The sequence below is a fragment of the Cyrtonyx montezumae genome, unplaced genomic scaffold, assembly GCF_038088225.1.
Source record: "Cyrtonyx montezumae isolate F1298 unplaced genomic scaffold, pur_monq_1.0 scaffold_4, whole genome shotgun sequence".
Taxonomy (NCBI): Eukaryota; Metazoa; Chordata; class Aves; order Galliformes; family Odontophoridae; genus Cyrtonyx; species Cyrtonyx montezumae.
The window spans coordinates 6,625,161-6,641,625 of NW_027072045.1; the positions used below are offsets into that span (position 1 = coordinate 6,625,161).

Consider the following 16,465-nt stretch of genomic DNA (forward strand, 5'->3'; position numbering starts at 1 on the left):
ATAAAACCAGGATAACAGCACTTTTCCTGGCAGGAGGTATCCGCTGTTACTAAGCATTTTTCTTTTATTAACTATACAGATCTTTTAATTTACAGTTAGCTTTTGACTAAATGGTTACTGCCATATTGCTCTCAAGTTTTCAAGACACTGGGATCTAGAAGGAAGCAGAGCTGCTTACAAAGCAACAGAATCATAAGTTTCTAATATGACAATTTGCTGTGTTTCCAAATTTACACCATTTTATATTTTGTGCTTGCTAAGAGATAGGCATTTCAATTTTGAGAGCTTAAATGTTTAGTCAACCACTAAAGATATTTCTGAAGACATTAGGTCAAAATCAGCATAAGCATTTGTTTCTCTTTCTATTTGTAAGTTTTTAGAATGTCTGTCATGTTCCAAAGCAAAATACCAGTTTGATGTTTTCATTCAAAATTCAAAGCCATAAAACTTTCCATTTACATGCAAAATGCAAAGTATATATAAATGTCAACTGATTCAAATATCCTAAGAAGAATGAGAGTTTAGCCAAGTTAAATACACTGTGAAGTATTAGACAGAAAGAAAACAAAGGGTTTTCTTCCTTCGTTGGATGAAATTATTTTCCATTCTTCTACCTCCAAGTAACCAACATTCATTACTGCTCAGCGGAGATAAGGAAATAGAGAATACTGCAATAAATAGAGTGATAGATAAATATACTTAATACTTGGTCATATTTGAATGGCATTTTTGTAGATTCATTTGAGGCAACAGCACTAAGATAACTTGGGTGAGTAGTGTCATCCAATTTAAAATTGCCAACACGGTGAATGACAACCTACAGTTATTAACACCTTACTAGATGATGACACAAAAAATAAAATGCCAAAAGTTTCAGCCAACAACAATCACTTTTTAAAAAAGAGCATGAAGAAATGTGGTTAAACTGAATGGTCTGGATCTGTAGCATCTAATGTAGTTTTCTGTAACTTTGTGGTCTGATGTTGGCCAAAGCAATAGAGGACAAGAATAGACTTGGAGGCTGTGTAAGCTGGTGTGTATATGTTGATTTCCATTGATCTACAACAAGCAAACTATCTAAAGAAGCACTATAAGATTATATACCAAAATTAATGTATAAAATAGGTTAAAAAAAAAACATACTAAAATACTAGCAGAATTGATTGCACTCACAAAAGCAGTCTCAGGGGATTACTGGAAATAAATAGAAAAGTTTTATTCCTAAGGTTCCTTTGACTGACAGCAACCAGACCTGATGCAAATCTCTCAACCAATTTTTTCCACTATTCCACACTTTCATTCACTTCTTCTCTTGCACTTCAAGTTAACTTCTTCAGTTAACGGAATATAAGGCTTCCCAAGCGCCATCACTCCTGTCACATCTCCCTGGGACCTAAACACATGCCCTTAAATCAAGCTCTTCCTTCCAGTACCTTGTTCCCAGCCATCCAAATGGGGATGCAGCTCTCTGACACTTAAGCTTTGTTTACTGTGGCCCTAACTTCCCACCTCACTTTGTCATAGCTCTCCATCCTTAGAGAGCATTTGCTATTAAAAATAATTAGTATTACTAGCACAAGTAATGGAACATTTAAGTCATCTCTCCAGATTTGTCACAAAGACAAGTAAAATAACATGGTTCTTTCTATTTATGCCTGTCATTGTCCAAGGGCCATTTGGACTGTGCCCTCATCAATGTGCTCCAGCTTTTGGTTCACCCTGGAGGGTTCAGGCAATTGGACTGGATGATCTTTGAAAGTCTCTTCCAATTCTATTCTATCTAAAAATGCAGACAACTTGAAATCATCATTTGAAATTGTACTTTGGAACACAACATAAGAAAACATCACCGAAAGCATCACTTTACAGAACACTATGACTGAAAATGCAGATGTATTATCTTACTTCCCATCATACAGATTTGCTAGCAAAAAGCCTCAGAAGCATGGAGCAAGTGATAATTTAGATACCCCAAGGTCTGCCTGTTGTTTAAAGATAAATACATAACCATGAATCAAACTTATTTCTCAGTGACATAGCATGGTCTCTGAAATGTACCACTTATCAAGCCTTTTTCTAGTTTTGTTTTTTGTTTTTGTTTTTGTCTTTTTTTTTTTTTTGAAGAGATAAGGCACGTTTGCTTGCCCAAAGCACTTAGCTACCATGATTTACTTACTAGAATTATCTTTTTTTACCCCCTCTGCTCAAGAAGTGACTTTTTTGCAAAAACCTCAAATGACAATCACAGAGTTAATAAAACTTTATCACTGGAACGTAGAATAAACAAACACTTCTCTTATTAAACAGCCCTTCTCTCTCCAACACCCTTTCTTACACACTGACGGAAAGTATGTTGGGTGGGAAGGGGAAGAAAACCAGAAAGGGATAAAACTGTGAAAGAGCAGGTATTATTCTTGATAGTGACAAAAGACAACTAAGTCTTCGGATGTAGAAAGCAGAAAAAAGGGGAGATGGCAGGGAATAAAACAGAATATATAACAAATTCAAATAGCTTAATTACAGAAACCAAGTATCAGAATTCTTCCTGAGGTCCTACATTTTGTCAAAGAAAATGTCCTCCACTCTTCAGATTTGTTTTCAAAAATCTAGCTGATGTCTATCTGCCTGAGCATGGGAGGAAGCAACGAGCTTGGAGAAGACTCTTGGCTCACCTTTGATCTGTTTCTACCAGAAGTAAGTTTCAAATGGATTTTTTTCCTCAGTACAAAAGGCAGAGAAGAGTACCACTGTTACTGGCAGAAAAACAGCTATGCTTGTATTAAAAATATTCATTTCTTGTAAGATAGCACACCTGCTTTGTTATGAGTAGAAAGAAACATAACGATTTTATTTTTAAGTATTGAAAACTTAGCAAACCTTACACTTTGTTTAGGAATAGCTCAGGTGAGCAGTTACAGGCACTCAACCCAAGAAAAGCCTGAGAAATGCATTCTGCTGTACTTAGTTGGGAGGAGTGGAAACAATGCAGCAGTACAAAGAGGTGAGGGGAGCAGAAGACAACAATGACTAAGGAGATGTTCATGGGTCAACTATAAAGGTTTGGAATCTCTTTGGACAAAATGCACTGACACCTCAGCACTGATTCTCATCTGAACATCAATGAAAATATTTCTTAAACAATAACAAGTGTAAAGAATTTTACCTCTGCCTGTATTCCAAGAAGTGTTTTCTTACAGAAGTGCTGTAGAATTTCAGATTTTCAGTATAAAGAAATATTATATATGTATATATATATATATATATGTATATATATATATATATATTTTTTTTTCTGTTTAGCATTCTAAGTTAGGTACATCCAATTTTTAAAAGTGCATTATTATACCATAAGACAAATAGATCACGTAAGACTAAGTGGCTCCAATCTCATGCCAAAAAAGCAATTAGAAAATTGAATCAAGGAATTAAGGATTAATGTGAGCATCTTACACTTGTCAGCAATAATAAGTATTTTGACAAGAACCGAATAAGGTTTGACAATGTGCACAAATACAGATCTGATATATAAATCAAGAATTAAAACACAAACAGCTATGCATTAATCATGTTTCCTAGCTAAAATGATTTAAGTTCTACTAACAAGAATTCACTATAAATAAAACAGTCTCTTTTTCTTAAAAAAAAGCTTGACTTATTCTTCTTGTTTTAGTAATGAATGATGCCGATTTAAACTTTGATTTTAATCATATTATTAAAACAGAATTAATCAGGTGAATTTCACAAAAGCTAAGCTTGTTGGCTTGGCAAATAAGAAACCAAATCTGTTGTTATGACAAGATTAACACCAGTCTCAGAATGTAAAAAAACTTTTTTCTGTACTTCAGAGCACAAGACTTTACAGGGAGAAAATAAGAAATGTTTATTCTGAAGGGGTAAGGTGAAGATGAAAGGTATAATTTATGCATACAAGAATGCACATTTTCCTTTTCTCTTGGCTTTGGGTTACTTTCCTGAGTTTTCTGATTATTTTCTGTTTTTGGCATGATTTTTTCTGAGTTGATTTCTGAAGTCTCAATTTCAGAGAAGAACTTCAGTACTTAAGTTGGCCAAATTTAGACATCTACATGCAAAGTCAAGAGCCTTAGTACTCTTTATATCTTAGCTTTAATATTAACATTTTCCAAATAGCTCTTTTCTAGGCACAACTTCATCACTCTTTCATCTATTGAAGGTAATGCTGCCATTCCTGCAACTCTCCTTGCTCTGACTACTTCCAGTGGACTAAAGACAGAAAATTCAACAGTGCAGAAGAGGAAAAGAACATCCATCTTCTCAAACTCATAGAATTTCATTGATGCCACTTGCTTGGAGCATTTGTCTGGAGAAACCCTAATTGCCCCCTGGAAGGGACTTCAAAGACCAGGTAATTCCACCCCTCCTGCCATGAGCAGGGACAACTTCCATAAGACCAGCTTGCCAAAAGCCCCATCCAACCTGGCCTTGCACACCTCCAGGGATAGGACACTCACAGCATCCCTGGACAACCGTGCCAGGGCCTCACCACTCTCTAGGTACAAGGAAGAAATTCTTTACTCAGTCTGAATCTGCACTGTTTTAAATTGTTAGCCCTTGTACTGTCACTACAATTAATGAAGCTTAATGATACGGCAACAGGAAAAAGAAGCCCTTTCACCAGACTTCCTTTGTGTGCCCACAGAAATACACTTTAGGAAATACTGCAAAGAAATAAAACAGCAAGGCCAGAGTTATGAACATTTTTTTCTTTTATCAACTGGCATAGGAAGCTCTGGTTCTTCATATGACCCTGGGGTTTTACTGAAATTATTTCATTCACTAAAGATTTTCACTTAATCCATGCCATAGAGTTCCTCTCACAATTAGTGAGTGGAAAGCCTTACCTCAGCTTGACCTGCACAAAAGTCCTAGAGCCTGAGAGTCATCAAGGCTCTGCACTTCTACACTACAGCTTCTTTTGCCTGAGGATCTCCTAGTGATTTATAACTTCAGCTAATGAGGTCTCAGTAGTCTAGGTGAGGTACATATCCACTTTACCCACAGTAGTAAAAGCTGCAGAGCATCTAAAGACTATCTTAAAATTCTTCTACATGTACTGAAAGAGACTTGAGGGAGCTGCCTTGCATCTGCAATGGAGTCACCCACCCAGCGCTGACTTCCTGGGAGGGGTCTACCAGCTCCACTCAACCTTCCAAACGGACCAGTTTCCTCTGAATACTTCTATGGAAGCTAATGGAGCTCAGGACAATGAGCAGATGGACAGTATAATGGAACTTGAACGAAATCAAGCCAACATTTTTTTTTTTAATTTAATAAAAGTTATTTTGCACCACTCCTTTAGCAGAATGTAAATCTCAGTTACTTTCCTTATTTCGAAAATGCCATGGAAATCTCAGATTTATTGGTACATTCAATTCCATAAGAAAAATCGTGGGAATTAAAAAGAACACTGTGATTTACCAAGCTGTGATTATGGTACCAGTGATCAAAACACATTGTTATCCCTCAGTTCATTGTTTTACTTCCCTGTCACAACTGTACCAATAGATAACAATGGGTCACATTCATTTTCGCAGTCTTTTCTGATTTGAATGTGGCTGCCACCTATCAAAGGTTATGTACAGATGTTGAATTTACGTATCAATTTGAATTTTTTTATGCTCAGAAAAGCTGTATTTCTATTACATGAACTGTATTTGGAAAACAGGTGTGCATTTATTTGTAACAGTTACTCTGTCTCTGTTCACCCAATAGAAGACAATTTCAAAAACTAATGTTGTGTCAGATAACATTTCATTAGGAAGAGAATTATGAATTGACATTTTGATTAAAGTTGAAGCTATGAGGAACACCTGCAGATGCATTTGTTTTCAATAGGGTTCCCAGAACAAACTCCAAAGCAGGTTTCCTGTGGTAATTCTGCTGAATTTGGAGACCAGTGTGAACTATCCTGCAGTTTTCTCAAGTTTCATGACTGGCTGGATAGAACACAAGATATTGAGCTTAAATCAAAATATCAAATGGCAATAAGACACATCGCATTTTTCTGTCTGTCTGTGTATGCCATGTCCTATCTGCCTACCGTTAAATAAACTGGAGTTTATGTTACTGTTACATCTTGCCCACTAATAAGAGTAACTTCAGGTTAATCTGCAGAAATATTGGGCAGAACTTCCAGTGAATGGTGTGTGAAGCAGTTGTACTGGATTACTGCCAGAGGAATCCCCAAGAGCCTCCAGAATATTCTCCTATTAAGCTGTCTGAGTCTGATTAAAGCTTGGCAGTGCTAACATCCAGAAAAAAAAAAATTATCTTGGCAGCAGTTTGCTAGATCCTGTTGGGAAAAGGAACTGAGACCCTATGTCTGTAGCATATACGAAGCATTGAGTGTCCTCAGATACTTTCCTGTAAACTCTTCCTGCTGCCATTTCAAATTCAGTAAATCAAAGTGGTGCTGTGCAGTGAAGTGATGCTAATGGGTATTTGTTTTCCAGATGGGTATATTTGTTGGGTCTCCAAGGATCAAAAACAAGAAGTGTAGAATTTTATTATTCCTTTACAATTCAACCTTAAAGGCTCACGTCAATTAAAATTCGCATTTTCACTGGAGACAAATCACTGACAGCCCATCACTAAAATTTGAGCTGATAAATTAAAACCAGATTGTCACTGCTCTGTAATAGAGTGGTTACCACTATTCACCTGCAAAACGTGAACATGGTCCCTCCAGAGCCACCCCATCCTTTCAGGGTGGGAAAGAAAGTATGAGGGCCTAATGCTCAGGATGACAAGAGAGTCTGCTGCGGTGGGCATCAAGGAAATGCTTAGCAAAACACCAACTACTTTATTTGGAAGCAGAAGCAAACTAAGGTCAACATTTCTAAAGTGCTCATGAGGTGGAAAAACATGTCCCACTCTGAGCAAAACGTTGCCCATAAAAATTTAATCTGTCCTTTCTGCAATGATCATAAGAGAGTATTGGGAAGTACTGCCTGATGGTGTCTTCCATGATCATAGGGATCTCATTCTTGAAGCAGTGGAGCACCACAGAATAATTAAATATATGGTTTAATTGTTATTTAGGACAAGTCTAGTACGCCAGACTTCAGGGGTTAGAAAGGCAAGTATAATTAAACTATATTTTGCATTTCTTGCAGAGAAAATACAGTACACCATATGTCATCCAAAATACACTTCTAGTGAGCTTTTCTTCAGCAGTGTCTTCTAAGGCTCTTTTGTAACCTTCTGGACACATGTAGGTTGCCTAGCGAATTATAAAGTATAACATTTATCCTTGGAATCATCATAATAATAAAAAAGAACTAAATCAAGACATTGTGAAAACTAGCTGTCAGCAGAGAGGATTAAAGTGCAAACTTGGCAATATTCGTAAAGCAAGAAAAAAATGCTAATGGCACCAGAATAACAAATGATTTTCTATCATGACAACTTCCACAGATCACAGCCTCCCAAACACAAATAGGCGCAAACAGAATGTCTGAAAGCATGACATAGCTTTTCTTTCAATTGTCCTTGCTATGCTCCAAGGGCAGCTATAAAATGCAGACACCGTAGCCAAAAACATTCTGAAACAAATTACCCACCATTTAAGATTTCTAAGTACGTAGAAGTTTTCATGCTAGTGACCATGTGTGGTAGGATACTGGTGATCAGATCGTGGCTGCTCCAGCAGCAGGAAGAAGAAACAATCAGACTTCTCTACCCCAAGGAAAAGAGATGATGGGAACAAGAGGAAACAAAGTTTTGCTCTTAATTAATTCCAATTTTAAATATCTATAATCCTCACCTGCTTAAATCAGTACAACACAGACATAATATCAGAACTACGCTGATTTATATCAACTACAATCTGACACTACATTATTATTTTAACAGTTTTGTTGAAAAATCCTGCAAACAAATTTAAGTATTATCACCTAAGGTTACTTTCCAAGATTGCTCCCCATCAAGATTGTTAACACTTACAGTGATCAGAAACCATATTAGAAACTTCTCAGAAAAAACACAAGAAAGGAAACTCTGCCTCAAAGGATCAAATCTGACAAATAATTAGGCACATGATAATTAGCACTTTGTGAAGCCGTTGTGTTAAAACAAATAGGATTACTCGCATGAATGAAACTGTTTATGCACATTACTTGTGTTGTTTTAACTCGATAACATGGAATACTTAATTTTTTTTTTTTAAATAAGAAATAGGAAAAATAGTCTTCCTTTAGGATACTACAAGATACGTATAAATTTTTAGCAAACCAGTGAAGCTTAAAGGATTTGAGGATTTGCTGAACTTGGGTTTCTGGGATCTTGAATTATTTTCCTGACTTACGTGGAAAGTGTCACTTTTTTTTCCTTTCTTTCAGAAATCACCACATTCTGAGCATGCCGAGTCCCTTGTGCACTGTGAACTGAAAATAAGTCGCTAGATTATGTTCCCATAGTGCAGTTCTGTTCTACTTGTGTTTTCTATGGTACAGCAGGGAACTTCTCTTTATTTTATATTTTTATTTGTATACAGTCACCACCAACAAAAACCATTATTCACATTTTATTTTGTATCTCCTACTCCTATCACATGAAAGTACAGAAAACCTTATTTTCTTTTCAGAAAACGTTTGAGCCTTATAGTTTACATTGTAAAACCCCACAGTTCCCAGCAGTAATACTTGAAACATCTTTTTTCCCCAACACATAACTTCATCAGAGCAAACTGACCATACTTCATTTGAGAATTTCCTTGAAAAGTCTCCCTTTTTTTTATCTTTTCATTGAAATTTCCTTCAAATCCTTGAATTCCATGAAGATATATACTCCATCTACTATTTTTTATTTCTAACATAGTAATTTATTTTCCTATAGTTTTGTACTTAGGGTTTAGCCCACTATAAAGAGTAAAACAGAGGAATGCTTGACCTCTTCTTTCAAAAGAATGAAGTGTTTACGTTTTGCTATGTGAGTTCTAACATCTTCTCAGTGACTACTATTAGGCTAATGAGGATTTCATCATTATTTCTAATTCCTCTTCCCTCCTTTTCCCCACCCCTTCACAACACCTTTCCAGTCCTACAGCGTTCTTTCCACAGAAATAAGTGCCCCATATCAGATGTCATTGGCTAATATAATGAGCAGAAGCAGCGGGACCTTATTTACTTAAACAGTGGCAGAGATTTGAGGTCATCAAGCAGATGCTATTTCTGAAGTTGAAAGTGTTCACAGTGATTGTTACTATAGAAACTAAGCTTTGTAAAACATTCCAAACAAACACTTCTTTATTAGCTAGTACTGCATCCCAACACTAAGTTATCCACCACACGTGTTTTCTTTCTGGTTATTTATTTTCAATAGCAACTACAAGACAGGATTTCTATAGGTCTTAAAAGATGCTGTATCACAATACCAGTCACCCATAAAATGACACATGCTGTATTCATTCAATGCTAAGCTCCAGGCTGTTTCATTTCCCCCCTCCTGTGGGCAGCCACACAAATCAGAACTTCCCTGCTCAGCAGCAGTGAAAAACAGGAACCCACTGCTAATTCCTGTGGTTAGATCAGCAGCGCAAAACCAGCAGTGGTTTCTAAATGCCAGCCCCAGACTCTTAAGCAATTAAACTATTCTTTGCTCCTTAAAAGACTTTGCAAAGCATGTGCATCACTCACAAAGCAGCTTTCAGCTGCTAGCCATACCAAACCAACGGTTCAGACCTGTTGCATTACTTGTGAATCATTCTAGAAAAGTTAAGCACTGAGCCCTGGCTCCAGTGCAGCCAGGTGGAGCCCAGCAGCACAGGATCCCTGACTGCATCTCAGTGACAAAGAGCAGTTGCAGCTGTCTCTGCCAGGAGACTTAGAAATACCCCATTAAATTAATCTGCAAAGAAACCACATCACTCTTGCTACAGCTAAAATACCTACAGGCAGATAACAGGGCACACTTCTACTGAAGTTTAGCAGGTCAAACCTGGCTTTCTGTTATACCACGTGGAAAACTGCATTTAATGCTACCTAAGTGAATTAGAAGAGATGTTCTACAGAGTACGTACATCAAGAGGATATTTGGCGATGCTCCTCCAATGTCCTTTTCTTTTCCCTCAGAAGAGGTAAAACTACAGTGATTATCAAGATGGATGGTAGCAAATTCTGATAACTCCAAAGTAGTTCTGATTCTGAACCTGCTGCTGTGTGCATGGTCTCCTCTAATTTTCTACACTGTTTTTTCTGTACAAATAGAATAATTTTGCTGGAGCCTTTCAGAATCATTTTGGCTCTCTGACATGTAAGGCAATTACCATTTTTTCCTAATACCAATTCTATCCAAGGCTTACAATTTAATTTAAAGCACAGCCATGACTCAGGTAACATCGAGGATTCCTGCTTTTCATTACTGCAAAACAAGACTGTTCTAAAATGCAGTTATACAATCAGAGAATGACTAGATGTCCATAAAAATATACACAAGCATGGAAAAACACAAGCCATTGGTAATCTATTTCAACACACAATATTGCTGCAGTGAGGAAATATGAAGCCAGTTAAAAATTTTTAGTTTTGTCTATATAATGAAGATTAAAATAAAAAAAAAATAGCCCATAGATCGTTTTAAGTTTAAGGAAAGCATAACAAAGTTTTGGAAACAGATGACAAAGCAAGATCACAGCAGGCACGTTGTATTAAAGCAGGGCTACTAGTTAGAACTGATCACACGAGACTGAATGCAAGGAATGCAGATACTGGATGGCAAATGTCCTGACCAACACCCTTAAGGAAAGGGCTGTTGGTACGCACTGGGGTTACAGAGAGGTTGAAGTTCAGTTGCCTACATGCTATAGTGAAAACAACTTAGCTGATTTTGTATGTTTGTGATTTCTCTGAGGACAAGATGCTAAAGAATTTTAGCTCTGTGAGCTTACCAAGGCCTAAGAAAGTCAGCTCTTCTGGAAAAGGGCACTCAAAGGACTATAACAGCTACCAACACACCTGTCTGACTCTTCCCCAATTTAAATGAGGAACTTGCCATTTAGAGCTACACCAACATAAAATAACCTTGAGAATATGCCTAGAACAAACGAAATCCATTCATCTTCGTGTGTACGTGAAGATGAATGGATGTTCATGTCATGGAGTCACCGCTCATGGAAGTGTTCAAGAGGCGTCTGGATGAGGAGCTGTGAGATATGGTTTAGTAGCCTGTGGTAGCAGTGGTATTGAGAAGACAGTTGGACTAGATGATCTTATAGCTCATTCCCAACCTTGTGATTCTAAGATTCTATGATAAAAATTCAGCTTTTCTTAAGGGTGTTTTGACTGTTTCCCATTCCATTATCTTTTTTCTCAGTGTTCCGTATGGAGTGGACACACAATGTAAAGCAAAAAAAACTGTACTTATACATACATGTGGACATAATTACACAGAGAAGTACGTCATTATTTCAAATGCCTCTATCAGAAATCTAAGAAATCCTATGCTGAAGCAAAAATGCAAATACAATCAAAATTTTAAAGACCTTAAAAATGAAATCCTCTTGTTCCAGACAACCCACTGTCTCAAATGCCCAAACATCTGTTGAAATAAATTGCACTAAAAGGTTCTGGAGCCAGATTTCATAGGATTCAAGGATTTCATAGAAATCTTTTAGAACTCTTCGGTCATATGTTGCCAGAATAGTCTCCACTCTCTCTAGTTCCTTTGTCCCTGATTCTGCTGTTGTGACATTTCTGGATGACTTCCAGTTCTGACTGTTGTAAAGTCCTTGTTTCTGCAAAATCACCTACTGTTGAAATTTGCAATTCCAAACACTATCTTTTTTGGTCTGTTTATCAGCTAGCAGTCTTTGCTCGAGTAATCTTTGCCCTTCACATTCCAATTGATTTTGTCCTTACTCAAACTTCTATGAATTTACCATAAGTAATGTAACTTGAAATGTAAATGAATAGGTTTCTTCATTCAAGAAAAAGAATTACCTTCACGTAACCTTCAGCAATGGTAAGTATCTGAACATACACTTAATGACTAATTTAATTTGGGGATTAACATTTCATCCATTTAATCTTCATATTACTGGGTTTTATCTTTTATATTTTCTCTCTATATTTTAAACATTTTTCTTACGTCTATATTAAATGCCTTTCTGTTATTTGTGATTTTCCTCCATTTTCCTTTGGTCTTCAGAAAGTTTCCTAATTTTCAGTGAACTGCTGAGCAAGCTGAAGATGTTAATTGGATATCTCCTTTTTTTTTTGGTAAGAGTTTCTTATTAATGACTGCTCTCGTAGATGATAGCGATGTTAATCAATTTTCATCTGTCCTTTTAAAAGATTCAGTTAGGTCCCTAATTAACCATCTGTAAACAAACTGTTGTTCAGTAACATGGTTCAGCCACTCACTGCAAGTGAGCTGGTAAGGTCCTTCTGCTACCACTCAGCCCCGCTGTAAATATTTGACATCTCTCAATATTCAGAGAGTAATTGGATAAAGGCAAGTGACTTACAATCCAGACTGTAGATCATTGAATTCTCTCTAAGTCAGTGCCATGGTTATTATGAAAAAACCCATCAGAAACAGAGTCTGGTTCTTTACCAATACTAAGCCATGTATTCCATAACTTTAATAAGTGAGCGTAATGAAGATCATACTTTTCTATGATGAAGGTATGAGCCTTTATTTATGAAACTAATTGCTCAAAGATAAACTTTTTCTTCCCCAAAAAGAAAGGCACATCCTCAGCATTTGCAAAGATTGTGACCTACCAGGTCATCTATGATTACCCATGAGCAAATTATTTTATATTTTCTACAGTTTCTAAACAATATGTTTGTTGGCTACTTTCCTTTTAGATTGTTTTCAAAGTTGCTCTTTACCTATTTATATTCTATGCCTCCTTCTATAACATGAAGTGACCACAGGAGTTTTTGAACAGCTCCAAGCACAGTAACGTAACTTCTCTAATAAATCTCATCTCCCACCACCTCCTAGAAACCATGCCAATGCACCCTGGGAATCCTTCTTTATTATAACATGCACAACAAGATATATTTAAGGCAGTGGATATTTACCCATACATCCCATTTCTAGCATGCCGTAACAGTGCATATACTCTCCCATAGACTGGGTGCACAATCTCTAAGTCTTTTCTTGAGGGCTACTCATACCCATGAGAAAGATACAGAGATTAAGTTGTTGTACACACTTAAGATCAATTCATAGCACAAAAGGAAACTATTTTTTCAAGCAGATAACTTACTGATGCATGTCAGTATGAATTACTCATTTTTACTGCAAAGGAGCAGATCAAGAGTTTCCTGTTTTGTTAAATGCTTCAGTATGGCTACGAAAATTACAGATATTCCCTCCATTCCTGTTAATCCATAACACTTCTGTGTTATGAATATGAATATTGGATCACTGGCACAAAAATAGGAACATCAAATGGACTGCTTTTAAATAGCACGTCACACGAGCAGAAAACAGGACAGACTGTGTATGTTGTGTCCTACCTGTTACTGTTAAATAAACTGGAGTTTATGTTACTGTTGCATCTTGCCCACTAATAAGAGTAACTTCAGGTTAACCTGCAAAATATTGAACGGAACTTCACATAGTTTGGCAGATGTGAATTTAGAGGCAGATGTTCATATTTTTATTCAGGTACATTATTTCAGTGATACTGTTTTGCACTTTCCACAAATATATTATCAAGAGATCCTTGTGACTCCTAGTTCAAGAACTTTATTTATTCTCTAATTGTTTGAACAGTTTTCTGGACAACACTTGTATGTAATTAGAACCCTACTACATAGTCATTAGCAGTTAAGAAGGATCATTAGGAGTTGAAAAGAAAATAAAATTAACTTTTAATCACTAAGGCTATAAAAAAAATAAGAAAAGATAAGACACAAAAGAGGAAAACAGAACAACAAATCAGATCTACCCTGAGGATTTTCACCCCCCTTATTCTGCAGCTCTAATTTCCTGTGAGTCAGTGATCTTCCTCAAAATCCAGTTTTGTTATAGCACATTTCTCTCATATTGATTGCAACAGATTGTATAACATGAGATTTTCTCCTCTCAATTTTCCAAATTCTTCAAATGTAACAACACATAGTTTATAAACTTATAAATGATGCCACTATACCACATGTTACACCACATATAGCCTATTGCACATTTCCTTACTCTTGCCATACTTTAAAATGATCATTGGATACCTAGCCTAACTTCTCCAATATGCAACTCCAAATGCCAAGAGAGTTTTCAGTTCTGAAGCCCCAGAATTCACCTAAAAGCTGTGACATAAATGCTTGGTATTTCATTAGCATCAGCACAAATTTTTCAGTGTGCTATCTCATGATCCTAGGGACTAGAAAATAAAGGTTTAGATAATCTAAACTGCAAAATTCACAGATTTTCTCTGAGAAACAAAGCACCTTCCTCTGGACTTCAGATTTCTTTGGTACAAATGGAAGAATTTGGTTTTATAATCTAAGAATACAAGAACTTAACCACAACTTAATACCAGAATTCTCAATTACTGTTTCTTATTTCCTTTCTGTGAAACAAGTGATATATGCATAATGTATGGCAATGTGATCCACAGAGCTTTTTATTGATGATTGTTTTGCGTGATCTATAGAAATCACACACTGCTCGTATTTATGAGTAATGCAGTCCTCCCAAACTCTTGCTCACAGACATAAGAGATGAAAACATTCAATGAATACCACTTTAGGAAGGCCACATTATTTTTTGAATGTCAGAGCTTATGCAAGTCAAACTGAAGAAGGCATAATGCTGACATCATCAATTACACACTAAATTCATTATGCATGTTAGAAAAATAAGTTATTTAGAAAAGATATGTGAAAATTTTCCCCTCATACCAGTTTTTGCATACTTCAGATTTAAAGCCAGTGTCTTAACTTCCACAAAATCAACTGCAAAAACAGACTGTAAAATTTTCTGAGTTTATAATTTAATCTAGCAGGGACTGATTGTACTTCCTGATTTGTACTTAATAAATAAGAAGATTTTTTATAGCATTTTTATAGCATTATTTCTAGTTATATTTTGATAGCACCAAGGTTCCATAGCTACACGCCCCAACCCAGAAACCTGTGTATGTCCCATCCCTGAAATGCTTGAGATCTTGCCTGGGCAGCCTACTGGGAGGTATCTCTGTGTATGGCAAAGAGGATGGAACTGGATGGTCTTTAAAGATCTGTTTCAGACCAAACTATTCTACAGTTCTGTGAGTTACATGTAATTATTAGGGACAGAAGCTTGCAGTGCTTTTTAAAATATTCTTTTTTAAGTATTAATCTAAAGTGTCTCCCCTACACACAGTACCTGCCCCTCATCAAGGCACAGATTGCAGGCGCCAAGGACATCCCATATATGTAATACAATATAATATGTATTATATATACACGTATTTACAGTTGATCTGCATTTTTTCTAAACAAAATTCTAAAAATTTTTATTCTATTTAAATTGTACTTAAAATTTTTATTCTAAAAATATCCCAAATATTAAAAAGCTATATTTTACTGTCTTAAATGATAATATTTTCTCATTTTAATGCAATTTGATTGATGTATAGGAATATAACTATATATTCAGTGTTAAGTATTTGCTTTGCAAATTTCAGGAATAAATCAAAGATTATTTCAATAAAGAACAGTTTTCAGTATATTAAATAACAAATAAAAAAAATTAAGTGTTGATTCATAGAGTTCCTAATCTATCTATCTATAGATTTTTAAGTTTCTCCACTGGACATACTTTGTAAATCTTTAGGATATATATTTAAAATTATTCATAATCAATAATAAAAATCAAAGAGTTGGCAGTTAGCTCATTTTAAAAGCTACAGGCACACAATTTGTATTTGGCAAAAGTGGTTAAGTCAGAGACCAAAAAACCAGAGTGAACTGGTACAGCTAATTATGGCCTAATTCCAGCTTTCCAAATTGAAACAAATGATTGAGCTGTATCTGCCACATTGAATGGAAGACCACTCAATTACCTGATATTTTTCCAGCAAGACAGCCTACAAGAAAAAATTGACTTGTCTTCATTTATTTAGTATGATTCCAGAATTATTTTCCTCAGAAATTCAGAAAGAAATTTTGTTGTCTTATGAAAAAGACATGCTCAGTTCTGAATAAATTCTAAATAAATAAATGGCATTTCAAAAGCCTCTCCAGCCCTGGCTATTTTTCCACAGAAATGAAGAGGAAGAGAAATACCTGTCTAAAGTTGGTTCAGTAGAATAAATAGCCCTACGATAAAAACCAAAACAAATGGATGATAATAAATTTGTTTAAAACAGAAATAAAACTTGTAGTCAATAACATATGATGTACATTTAAACTGGGCCAACATATTTTCTGTACTATAAACTTTAGACATCTCAGGGCTCCAATACTGAATATTTCACCAAGATGAATAAGAC

The 16,465-nt window shown here is 35.9% G+C and overlaps 1 protein-coding gene across 1 annotated transcript in view; it reads right to left on the minus strand.

Moving 5' to 3' along the window:
* Positions 1–16,465, minus strand: part of ATRNL1 (attractin like 1) — a 412,107-nt gene that overhangs the window by 50,176 nt on the left and 345,466 nt on the right. The gene's annotated exons all lie outside the window — the stretch shown is intronic.